General features: G+C 35.1%; 1 long non-coding RNA gene across 5 annotated transcripts; it reads left to right on the top strand.

The window, feature by feature from the left end:
- The first annotated feature begins 359 nt into the window (after positions 1-359).
- On the top strand, positions 360-1,827 carry LOC149260256 (uncharacterized). Of its 5 annotated transcripts, none has more exons than XR_016258062.1 (4): positions 361-570; positions 937-999; positions 1,173-1,257; positions 1,640-1,827. It is a non-coding gene; the product is annotated as an uncharacterized LOC149260256 (long non-coding RNA). The 5 variants fall into 5 exon arrangements; XR_016258061.1 differs by having other exon boundaries at positions 362-570; positions 1,376-1,827; XR_016258063.1 differs by having other exon boundaries at positions 363-762; positions 1,376-1,827.
- The last annotated feature ends 11,971 nt before the right edge of the window (positions 1,828-13,798 follow it).

Genomic DNA, 13,798 nt, shown 5'->3' with positions numbered 1-13,798 from the left:
TGCTCATATCAAACCAACATGTCTTCATTTTCCAGCCAACCGAAATTAAACGAGCTAAATATATATGATTTGATAAGTAAATTCTACATATATAACCATTGGTTTTAAAGTTTAAATACTTAAGACAGCATTTTTTATAACTTAAAATGCCTAGGCGCAGGTGCTTTGCATCTTTTATCTAACTGACAACCATCTCCATTTGAAATTAAACGAACTAAATATTTTCTGATAAATGAATCTTGCATCTCTAACTTCTTCTTATAAGATACAAACTGAGTTATTAACAAAGAATCTATGCAGTGATGAAATATAATATTTTATAATATTACTGCAGTAAAAATTCCCATAGATTGGTACCTCATGATTCCTACAGTTTATTAACAATTATTGTTTTACAGGTTGAAAGCATTTCAGAGGATATGAGAACCGGCTTGTTAGATACATGTCACTCTTCACATCCTGGAAGATTGGGTCTTCTTGAAGCATTACAAACAAAAGATGTTCAGTTTGTGTCATTCAAGGACTGGCTGAAGATAGACGCAAAAGAAAAGGAATTGGGATCTGTGAGAGGTAAACCTAGGGAAAAGATTACTTCATGGCAAGAGTTGTTGAAAGTTGCAAATGAATAGCTCTGCAGCAAGGAAAGTTGTGTTGCCATTGTATCTATATTCTGAAGCAGCTTAAGGGTACAATGAATTTATTGTCACCATGAATGCTTAGAATCTGCGGAAGAGGATAAAATCTAACATCAAGTTGAATATGGTAAATAAATTGAAACCATTAGCTGAATGATTTAATTTATAGAAGGAACTTCTGCATATAATGATGAGTACTATCTAGTTGCATGGAAGCACAGTACAAGAGAGTATATTTTATTTATCTCTCTCACTGATCGATTTAGACATCCCATTCTTTGTTTTGACCCTCTTTTGTAAGAAATGATGGTATGCAAAGGGGCGATGATGATTCCCGATGATTTTCAGCTTCGGGAAAATAAAGGTAATAAATTGTCTTGTCATTGGTCCATTACCTATTGTCTCAAAAGTCTATTTTTAACGACTACGAAAGTCTGCTGAAAAATTGTACATCAGAAAGTCAAGAAATTAAATGCTACTGCGGAGTTTTGCTTCAGAGTTGAGAAATATAATTGCATCTTTGAATCCACGTGGCAGGTGTAAAATGAATAAACAAAATACCACTTTTGTTTTAGTGTGGTATTGCGATGGATGCTTTTATATGGTTGTCCAATTGAACACGGTAAGCAAGAGAAAGTGTGAAGTCAGGTGAAGTAAATTCCAGAAGAATCTTTCTTATGTGCGTTCTATGCTATCTTTTTCTGTTGCTGAAGGTGGAATTTATTTTTTGTTGGGCACAGCCTGGTGTGAGTAGAATATGGTAGGGGACAGAACGCAATACTAACATGATTCGGCCTGTTTTCAACTACCGTCCCTACCTATGCAGAGCCAACCAAATGGATCTTGCAATTTGCATCCAGCGCCTTTGGCCATATTGCTGTTATACCAAATGCTCATGTCCTCTCTTGGAAAATCTTAATAAAAATAATTTCAATTGGATCATTCATTGCATCAAGTACATCCATTGAATGAGCAGTTTGCAATGATTCAACCGTTTAATACAGGAAAGGAACTCAAAGCGAAAGTCTAAATCATGCAGTGAGAGGATGGTTATTCTAATCCAAAGGGGCGTGCAGTACACCTTTGAAGCTCTCCAGTTGCATTACAATTCTGAAAAACTAGTTCATCGAACTAGCTTGTAATCCGAAAAGTAGCTTGCATTCTGCTTCATAACATGATCTCTGCTTATACATTTATATGGCTTCCCAACCATAAGGACATGGATAGGGATTTGTAACCGGTTTACAAGGTTGAGGGATTATGATGGAGGTGAAACACATTCTCTAGTGTTATATTGGGGTTATATTTCTTTGATTGTAATTATTTTGTCTTGAATTGGAATAGCTTCGAAGGCTTATCAGTGAGCCACTTTGACCCCGCATCAAAATTTTGTTGTAGTAGCTGAACTCCTAATTTAATTTGGATGCTTTGCATATAGAGAGAGAGAAATGACTTTCATTAAACGCCCAGAAGTCCAAACAGCCTATGGGTGTGGAAGGTTACATTTTTAAGTTGTGTCTATTGTGTCTAGAAATAAAATAAAATCTATGCTACAATGGTTTTCAAGATGGGGATGGGGATGTGTTTCTAGGATGGTTAGAGCGCATCCTCAAAATTTATAGAGACGGCAGGTCAGGGATGACAATTATATATATATTCTTGAAGAAGGAAATGTCATTCTTCTAAGCTTTTTTTTAATGTAAAGCAGGATAAATCATGACTCGGAAATTTTTTATATGTTTATGATCTTATTGTGACATATGATCCGGTCTCATAAGGACTATGTGAATGCTTCACACATTTACAATATGTATTTTATTTGAAATATAATGAAATACAAAAAAAATTCTTGGAAAAAATAAATATATATGTTCTTGAAGAAATATCTTTGTATTCTATATGAGAAATATACATGTTTTGGTCTTTAAAGAACAACATTTCTCCCAACCACCTGAGCTACTGACTTTATATATAGAGAGATCATAATTCACTATTAACATTTGTAGTTTCTCCAAACTTGTAAGTAGAACAGGCCCCCTTACACTTGCCAATTCTGAGCAATTTAAGAAGACTTGATGAAACTTCATTATTGGCCGCTCGACATGATAAAAAAATGATCGATTCTCAGTTCACGCAGTGGGGGTTGTCGGCTTTCTCGCACCCCGGTGATCGATTCTCACCATTGTGGCACTGCGCAGCTATCATCGTGCAGTGGTATACCGGTGTTATGTGATTGATGTGACTGATGTATATATGTAAATATTGAACAATGAGCTTAATATAACAACTTCTTTAGGGGACTAGCCCCCCCCCCCCCCCCCTTTGAAAAAAAATGCAATTTAGCTTTAGGCAATTTAATTGAAATTATTTTCAATTTCAAGTAAGGTCCATCAAATGTTTATGAGACAGCATTGTTTCTATAGCAGTTTGTCTTTCTGATATTTCTTCTTAATGATGATTATGTTAAAACATAAAAAGCATTCCCTCTTCAATAGGTTTTGTAAACTTTTACTATTTATTGAAAATCACTATAAAATACTTTGGTTCTATAAAGAGATTATATTCATATTTTAGATTAAGAAGTTGATTAAATAAGAATTTATTCAATCATTTAGTACCCAATCCGAGTCTCTATTATTTGATTGTTTTCACAATGCTTAAGGTTGCAATGGTGGAACCTTTGGACCTTAATGATTCTTGGAAATCCATGTACAATATGTAAAGGCTAAGATGATCCGAAAAAATGAGAACAAGAGCAATAACCACAAGGGTTGACCCTTTGAAATGTTATATTTCAAGTTTTCTTGACATGGAGGTTTTCCTGCTTGAAATTTATCACTAAAAATACAATATTTAAATTGGTAGAACCCAAATTGAAACCTAGCACACAAAACCTATGTTTTGAGTTGCAACTTGTACAATAGATTTAGATTTTGTGCGATACAGAGAAATACATTGGAAAAATGGTCATATTGTCGAATCATCAATGTCCATGATTGCCAAAACTAAATTTATATGCCTATATTATCCCTAAAATATGCCCACAACATTCTTGAACTCTATTCATAATGTCTCCAAAATCATATCTGGAACATGTTGGGGATAGCCAACAAGTGCTTGAGTCCCCAATGAAGCCCCCAACAATCTGGGGACGTTTTGTAAGGGTCTAGGAGTCCCTAGAATGAGAAAATGTAGGGTCCACAAGCTTCTTTTTGTGGGGAGTGGGTAGGTTGGAAGGATGGGAATGAATCCCCATTCAACTGAGGTTAAAATGGACTAGCAAAACATGTAAATATATGGAGTTGTTAAATTAGGAGAAGGAGGTAGTATGCCATTAAGGGTGAATCTTGAACATATTAAGGATCCATTCATCTAGGTGACGCCTCTTAGGGTCCTCTAGCTTGGCAATTGCATAACAGTTCATCTCTTGCCTGCAACATCTCTATGGTCTTTCTAGTAATGTCTTCGAGGTGCTTGCTTGAGAGTAATTTGACCAACTTTCTCCCTCCAACCCCAACCCTTTTTTATTATGTTGTAGCATCTGCAATCAATGAGTGTTGTTCAGTCTCAACTTCCCCTAAGTTGCATGCTAGGGATGTCTTATTGTCCCAGTCTTATTTGGGTTTCTTACGCTTACATCCTTTTGATTTTGTTTTTATCTGAAAACTAGGTGGCTACCACCTTTAAATTAGATCACAAACCCAAAAAATAATTATTTATCCTTTGGACCATGGGAAATATAAATCATAAAAATTGCTTAGCGATGGCAAAAAGGAGACTATATCTAATTTATGAACTAACATTCAAGTCGAGCAATGTTGTAATGTTTTTTATTTATCAAAATCCAATATCACTTGTACTTCTTAGAAAACCTCATTGGAGCGCTTGCCCTCTCACTTAAATGAATGATTCAACATATATGCAAAGCAATTATAAATATCAATAATGCAAAAACTAAAAATAAAAATAAATTGGAACTCCAAATCCTCATTAGATTTTCTGCTTGGATAAGTTGCTCCACAAGAAGGAATGTGTTGAAATTGTAACTAGGTTCAGTCTTCATAATTTATCATTATGATTTTGTAAAAAGTAAAAAATAATTTATTTAAGAAAAATTGTTTTTGTCATGTCCCATTTGGACATTGAAAAGAAAAGAAAATTTGAATTTATGTTTTTGTCTCCAAGTTGACCAAGTCGGCCCTCTGAGGATCAAGTCGACCTGCCCCAAAGACGTGTCCCTTCACTTGAACAAGCAACTATAAGTAGAGCTAGTTTTTCTCCATCAAGAACAAACTTTGCAGTATCTTTTCTGAGGCGTAAGAGCGAGTTTTTTGAGGTACAAGTGCGAGATTTTTTTGATGCATACAAGCGATTTTCTTGAGGCACACCTTTCTATGATCAAGCAAGTTTTATGTGGCACCATACTTTTGTGGTATCTGAGCTTGATGTGGAACTATATTTCTGTGGCATCTGAACATTTTGTGGCATTATATTTTTGTGGTATCTGGATCTTCTGTGGTACTATATCTGTGGCATCTGAACTTCATATGGCACTATATTCTCCTGTTGTTATATGGGTTCCTGAAGGCTATATTCTTCTACAGTTACACGAGTTACCTGAGACACTTTCAGTAGCATGTGGCATCCTAAGAACAGTGTTGTGGACAAACATGAGAAGGGCTGACTTGGCACTTGGAAACTGGGCTACTGGTTAGTTTGTCTATGACTTGGATTTCTCTCTTTGACAAAGATTCTATAAGGAAAGGATTGTTGGGTTTTCCCCTTGTGGGTTTTGCCCCTAACTTTTGGTGTCTATTGTCTTTTTGTGCATTGTGATCTTTACTTTCTTACATAACTAAATGTATAATTGCTTGATGACATAATTGAATGAAGAGAATGCTAAAAGTGAACATGTATATCTGTCACAAGTAATTATCATGATCAGAAATTCTAGATTGCACTTAAATTTCAACAGTATGCACCTTTCACGTTGAATATATACATATTTTACACTTTATGGACGATTATTTTCTTATTCCTAGTTGAAAAAATTTGTAAGTGGATATGATTTTGACAATGAGGCATTTATTTATCAAATTCAATATTGCTAATAAGTGTAGACATGTAAATTCCTATAAAATCCATCCTTTGTAAAGAATATTTAGAAAAATGGTTGCAATCCCTTGAATATAACAGGCCAATAATCTATGTAAAGTTATTTCAAATGAAATGCCTCTAAGGCTGGTCTACAAAACTAATACACAATGCTTACTTCTTCTATTTTGTTTCCATTGTGTTTCCATATTAATATACTAATTACCTTGATAAGTTCTTGTTTCAAAGTTCATCATGGAGCTCTTTATTGAGAGCATATTTTCATAATCAAGGCCTTATAAACTTATTGCCATGTAAAGTAATAATACAAACCTATTCAATGAAACTAATTATCACATAGCATAAAGAAAATGAACCAAAGGTGGGGGATGAACTAAGGACTTTCTGATTGGAAAACAATGAAGAATTGGTGGAGTATTCTCCAAAATCCATTTGAGGTATCTATATTTTCACTAGGCTAGTGCCAAGGGGAGAAGGACTAGGATTATCTCTAGGAGAAGACATTCAAGGGCTATTAGGGTCCAAATCTTATTTAGAAAAACTATAGTCCAAAGTTTCCAAGTGGACAGAGGTGGAGGAAAGTGTTAATATACAGGTTCAAACACTTTTGTGCCTTAGCTTAGCTGGATAGCATGGATTGGATGGATCTATTAATGGGATTGTCAAAGGGTTGTGTGTTTTTCCTCTAAAAGGAGCACCCATAAACCAAAGTTTGTTCCCACTCTCTAAAATTAATACTACACTTCAAGAAGTGGAAGATGTTTCAAATAAAATATGGGGAGGGAAGAGAGCAATCTTTTTGTTGTTGCCAATTTCGTAGGCAAGGATCTAGATATTGTTTCTTTGAGTGGGAAAAGTTTAGGTAAGACTAAGATTTAGTCTACTGGAGCTGGAACCAAAGAGGAATGGAAGCATAGGGTGGTCAAGAAAAAGAATTCAAGTGTTAAAATGGTTTTAAGATAAGATGATTGATTATAACAGTTTTAGGAAAATTTTAGTAAGCTTTTATTGATAAATTCTAGGGTTGATACATCTTTGAGCATAACCTAAACAATTGGATTCAATGGTTCCAGTATCCTTAGCTTGGTTATGGTCTTAATTTTCATCTACTATCTTGTTGGTGGTTAGGGTTTAAATTTCAATTGATCGAAGCTACTCAAGACTTTGAAAGGTCATTGGTCTTTAGGAACATCTTATTTTTCATTACAATCCTGGATTGCATGTTTTGATTCCAACACAGAAGTGACGACAAGGGTTCCTATATGGGTGAAATTATATTTACCCATGCAGTTATGGCCAAAGAGAACTTTAAAAGAGATCAATGCTGTTTTGAGAAAGACATTGGGTGTAGATATTTCTTTTAAATGTATTGTTTTATGGTCAATAGAGAAATTGTTGGTAGAGTTAGATACGAGTGATGAACCTCTAGCAAATCATAGATGATGTGGTGGGAAGCTCTTAATATATTCAAATCTTAGACTGTGTACAAATATGTTTCATTGTGTATGATGTCATTTTTATGATCACATTACAATGGATTGTTTTTAGCCTTTCAAGCAGAATATTTGGAGAATGAAGTAAAAGCCAATTGAAGAAGGGGGAGACCATTGCATATGTTGGAGAATGCAATACGATAGCTATTAAAACAATTTCTCCTTCATCTTAATAATTGCTTATGAAATTTAATTATCTTCTTGTGTTTCTTTATTAGATCTTTTCATCAAACAATTATCAAGAGAAAAAACAATAAAGACAATGGACACAAGTATTAGGCTCCAAGCCAAGGCAAAGCCCCTCCAAGGGGAAAACCCAGAAAGAATCTCTTCTCTTCTTATAGAATTTGCTTCAAATGAGAAAACCAAGACCCAAAACAGTATACCAAGTCCTCTCCAAGCACCAAGTTAGCCCTCTAAGTATCCCTTCCAATGAGGATAATGATCTACGAAGTCAACAAGGGCCAATCCTTCTTCAACCAGCTTCCAACTTCATCTTTAGCCCTCAGCATCAAGTCTGCAGCTTCAGTCCCTTGGAATAATAGAAATACTTCTTTTTTGGCACATGACAGTCTTCCAATAACTCCTTCCTCAAGCAAGACAATGTCTCTAAAGTCAACGAAAGTCAAATCTAGGTCAAGGCAGTGTTTTGGCTCTCCTGCAACTTGGATCTGAAATTTTCGACCTCCTGCAACTCGGACCTACAATTCTCAGCTTGCAAAAACCATAACCTTCGCACGTGTGGGAGAATAAGGCCCAAAAACAAACCTTGACTCATCCTCGTTTCCTGGATCTTCGCTCTAGATTATTTCTTATTGCAGATTGAATTGGTGCTAAATGATGTTGAATTTTCTTGTATATATAGGATTTCCATGAGGTCAATTAGCTTGTTGTTAGGAGGGTCAACTTGTGCTTGGAGGCTCATATAGGACTTTCTAGACTCAAAATCAATATCGTTTACATGTTACAGCCTGCCCAATAGGGTCTTATACAAATGATAAGACTCTATTGACTCAAGAAAATTATTTTTTTGACTTGACAAACCCTAGAAGCATGAAGAACATGCTTGACCTAGATGACCAATAATATGAAGCATGAAACCCATGCTCAAAAATAATATTTTTCTTTCTTCTTTTTCTTGTAACATAAGATATACACATTGACATGAGTACAATGACAATTATGAAGGCCGAAACTAGCTACATTTTCCAGCACTCCCTCTTAACTAGGGAGGTATTCATAATTGTACAACTGGTACAAGGATATTCTCAAACTAAAGATTTGTCATAAGAAGAGTCAGATTGGTAAGCCATCTTTAAGTTTCAACATCATGACCACCATTGTCAACATAGTAAGGCCTTAACTTGACAAGCCTTCACTAGATATGTCCTTTTAGTACTATTCTTATCGTGGATTCCCAATCCTAAAAGAAAATTGGTCCTCTTAGACCACTCTTATCGTGGATACTTGTCAAATCCTCGAAGAGTGTCGGTCAACAAGAATTCTTCCTATCTTGAATTCTCTATCCTTAAGGAGATCATAGATTCTTATCCAATCCTCCATTCTCCCTACCATGGTGTTCAAATAGAAGTACGGTTTTTAGTCTTGGCCTAATGTATGAAACATGATAGAAGAGAATACAATGTCCATCATCACTCCCTCTCAACTAGGGAGGATAACCTCATTCCCACTTGATCATGGAATTGATCCTTGCTCCTTTTTCAATTATTAAAGGAGACTTCCTACTCCCTCTAAATAATAGAAGAGATTCTTTCACTTCCTTTCAATTGGGAAGTCATAATCACAAGCTTTCTATCTTGTCTTCATAAGTGTATCTGCTACTAGTTATTCATGGAGATAGTAGCTACATGGATCCTTCTTTTTGTATCTCATCAAATTGAGCTTCTTTCTTCCTGGATATTATGGAGCCATCTTCTTCCTTCAATCTTGTGACAGGGTTCAGGCCATCAACCTTTTGTATCACTCCCCTTTAGTTATCTTCATCAATAAAGGCATTATATTGAACCTTATCATATCTCCCTCTAAACATGAAAGTGATCTTCATGAACATTAGGTTAGCCTCTTATACTTCTACCTTTCAATCCCAAGGTGATGATGTGAACACCTTGACTATATAACCCTTCAAGTATTGTCAAAACCATTTACTCAATCCATATGTTCTTTGAATCGAGTACAATACCAACAATTAAACTTGCCTCAACTGTCATTATGTATTCTGAAGTATCTTTCCAGGTAGCAAAACAATATGTTAACCAGATGACCAATATCAAAATATTAATATTAGACTTACCTTATCATGATGGCCCCTTTCATCAAAGTATTTGCTTACTTGAATCCTTTGAGATCAACATCCTTTCGCATGGTCCTTCTCCATATTATAAAAGAATATTTCTCCATGCATTCATTTTAATCACAATGCCCATGGATCGAACTTGATTACCAAGCTACAATATTTTCCTTGGAATTGTCATTGTTAACTCCATTACTTTCTTCGGGAGACTATACTTGATGTTGATCAATATTGTTGTATTTATGCCATGCAATCTTGTGTGAGAGTCTTGATCTCTATTCATTCCAAAGCATGTCAAATTTCTTCTTACAAGCATCATGTAACCATATGAAAGACTTACCCTCCAACTCTTTCTTGTAATATTCTTATAGATATGAATCCTACCTTAGAGAAGAGTTCCTTAAAATATGCATACCTTTGCTTTTCATATAACCATCTAAGCATACTTTCTTTGAATGAGATTGTTTCTTATACCTGTTAGAGATAGGTTTCTTTTCCCAAGAAGAGAAATACTTTTTATTATGCCTTTGATATTGCAACTTAACCATCTGCGTTCCTTCATCCTCAAAGAATATTGTTTCCATACTAAATGGAATATATACTAGTCATGTCATAATTCTCTTTTCCAAGAAACTTCCAAAATGATGGTTCTTATAGGATCTTGATGATCCCTCTTTGCAAAATGACTACCTCTAACATTATGTTAGAAAATGCTTAGATGAACAATAATATGCAATATGGTCCCAATCTTCTCATTCTTGAAAGCTAGATGATTCCTACCAAAGCAACTTAATCAAGTAGACTCTAATTCTTCTACTATCATATGCTTCTTTCTATGATGTCATGCTTTTACAAAAATCAAGACTCTTCTAGAGAATGCAACAATGCATGCTACTCTACTTTCTACTTAATAAAAGAAAGATAAATTGCATAAAGAACCTGGTATGGATGGAGCTTCCTTCAATAGTAAAGATCCTTGGGATCTTCTCCTTTCGGCTTCTTCTCGGGTTCTCCCTTTTCTTCAATTATGTGAGCTTCACTTCTTTCCCTTCTTTTGTTATTCATCTTGTTTGTACAATCCCTCTTAAAGTGTCCATACTCATTGCATCCAAAGCATTGATTGGACATATCTGTCTTTCTTTTGGATTTTCCAAACTTCCATGTCTTCATCTTTTTGGAGCTTGCAATAAAGGCTTGAGACTTTTCATTTGGTTCAGTGTCATCCTTTGCCTTGATCCTAGATTCTTATAGGATACATTGAGCCCATAACTCATCAAAATGTGCAATATCCTTCTTAGAGTAGATAATAGTTGCAAAACTACTCCAATCAGGTGGCAAAGCATTTAATACAAAAATAGTCATTTCAGAGTCGAAAACAGTTTCCCAAACCCTTGCAACTGATCTCTTATTTGTGATATCTTCTTAAGATAAGTTTCCATGTCTTCATCCTTTGACTTCCTTATTCTATATAGTTGATTTCTCAAGGATATCTTTTGACCTGATGAACTAATAGAGTACAACTTTACCAACTTATCATATATAGCCTTGGATGTCTTCAAATCAGCAACAAAGGGAACAAGATGATCCTTAATGTATTCAACAATGATCCTTTGTGCTCTTACTTCTCCCTTCTTGTATTTTTCGAACTCTTGAGTCTTCTCCTTGTCTAGTACAACCACTTCACCAAGGACATATTCCATAACTTCATTCTGTGTGTGTTAAGTCAATCCTCTTCTTCCATGCAAGGAAGTTTGTTGCTTTGACGAGATTGTTTCTTTCCTTGCAAAATATGTCATATGATCTATAGATTGAGATTTAGAAGACAATATGACACTTACTTGTCCACCAAGAGTCCTCCCTTTCGACGATGTCTCCAACTATCTTGATGCTTTCAAGACCTTCAAAGAGACTTCAAAGATGCCCTAGAATGATGACTTCTAGGATCCCTTCAACAATAGTGTTTTCGATCAGCATCAAAGAGTGGATGATGATCCCAATATTCCTTGATGTTTCCTTCTTCTTCAAAATGATGAAGTGCACTAGAGAACTTCCAACGAGAACTTGTTCTTCCTTCCTTCAAAGAGAGCTTGTTGATGACGTCTTCTTCAACAAAATTTTTATATAGTAATCTTCCTTCTAGGTTAGTAGGTTTTTTACAAAGTACCTTTCTAGGGTTCCACAAGAGTAATCAAATATATAAGGAGGGTATATTTATCTAATGATGAATCACCCAATGAAGAATCTTTAAGATTCAAGAAGGCTAGACATAATGATGTTAGTAATAGTTTATCAAGAATGAATATGAAGAGAGCAAAAACTTGTAGTTCAAAACATACCTCTTGTTTCTTAACAAGCCTTGTAATTCCAATGCTTTGCCTTGCGAGGCCTTCTTCTTTGAGTATTCAACAAGTTTCTCCTAAACAAGGAAAATATGAATAGAAATGTGATTAGTATTTAATGCAAGCAAAAATTAGATAAGGAAAACTAAAAATGAAAAAGGTAATAAGATACTTACCTTTGGAGGTTTGTGAGGTCTCCTTCCAAGCTTTAGGGATACCTATAACCTTAAGAACAAAATAAAAATGTTTTTCCAAAATATGTTAAACCTACAAATACTAAAAATCAAAAATAAAATAACTAAAGCTTAGATCAAAGGACTTAGTAGTGTAAGTCCCTTATATCCAGTTCTTCAGGCTTATTCTTCTTTGGAGATCCTTCTTCAGCAACATTGGCTTGGTCTCTATTTCTTTTCTTGTTCCTCAGATTGTCAGGATAGTCACTTCTATAGTGACTCATTTTGTGGCATCGGTAACATTCTATCTTGGACATATTGACATTCCTTCTTGGCCCTATTGACTTCTTGGAGTTTCCTTTTTTGTGAGAAGTGGAGTATGCATTTGAAACCTTTTCTTCTTCATTATTGGATACTAATGAGATTCTCATTTCTTCTTGGGTGCATGCATTTCATAATTTCTCGAAGGTGGCAACTTCTTTCCAACTGTTGAGAGTTGAAGAAAAACAACTCCAAGTAGGTGGCAATCCCAATAATGCAGTGATTACTAGTTCTTTTTTTGGTACAATTTCATCTATGGCTTGAATTTCATCTCTAATTCTAGATATCCTTACAAATAAGGAAGCGACAGTGTCATCCTTCGTCATTTTTGTAGTCCTTAATTCATTCTTCAAACTTTCTACTTGATCGATGTTCTTGATAGTGAACAATTTTGATAAAGCTTCATACATTTCTTGAGCATGGTCTATATTGTAAATGTATGGGACAATATTTTCCTTTATGCTTTCTACCACCAGTGGCATAACCAATATTTCTGATTCTCTATGCTTTGCTTTGTTTGTATCACTAGATTCTTCGATAGGTTTCTTCACCTTTCCTTTGACCAAATCCAAGACCTTGTTCTTTTCAAGGATGAGGTTAATTCTCTTCTTCCATGACTTGTAGTTTAATTCTCCTTCCAATTTGTTCTCACCCTTTATTTTGTTAGACATTGTTCTTGAAGATAGTGAGCTTATTATCTTATAAGATCTCCTTATATGATACCTATATCAATCCTTTAGACTCCTTTCAGTAGATACTCAAAAATTCCTTTTTCTTCCTTCACCTTAGCTCTGATACCATGTTAGAAAATCAAAAAGGTAGAAAGATTTTTGTATATAGATAATTACTTGTGATTCTTTTATCTTTATGTTCTTATTTTATCTTTGAGTTTATCAAGTAATTACAAAAACAATACCACAAGGACCACATATGTAGGCAGGAAACTAGGGAAAAACCCCTATCTAGGGAAAACCCAGTCAACAATTCTTCCTTCAATAGTTTCTCAAGATAATCCAAGACTCTTGACCTAGACAAAGACTTCCTCCACACCAATTCAGCCCTCAATCCTTCTTGCATATGATAACTCTTCAAAAGAAACTTCAACCTAGCAACATCAACTTGCAATAGCATCTTCGACCTAGTACCAGTAGCAGCAGCTTCGACTAGACAAAGAAAACCTTGATCTCCCTGGATACTCCTCAAAAGTGAGAGAAGATGACCCAAAATTTCAATCTTGGTGTCTTCTATCTTCCTCCAGAATCTCGCACTCCTTTCCAGCCTCTTTCCAGTGCTTTTCCAACTTCGCACTTCCCAGCTTCCAGCTTTTGGATATCGAACTATGTGAGAGAGAGTGAATTGCTCCAAATGAATTTGAACTGCCTTGTATATATAGCCTTCTAGTGAGGTCGAA

This window comes from Pinus tabuliformis, chromosome 6 (assembly GCF_031772625.1).
Source record: "Pinus tabuliformis cultivar Carrire ecotype Pingquan chromosome 6, CPIR1, whole genome shotgun sequence".
Lineage (NCBI taxonomy): Eukaryota > Viridiplantae > Streptophyta > Pinopsida > Pinales > Pinaceae > Pinus > Pinus tabuliformis.
Note: the sequence above shows the minus strand (reverse complement) of the source record. Positions and strands in the feature narration are given on the sequence as shown.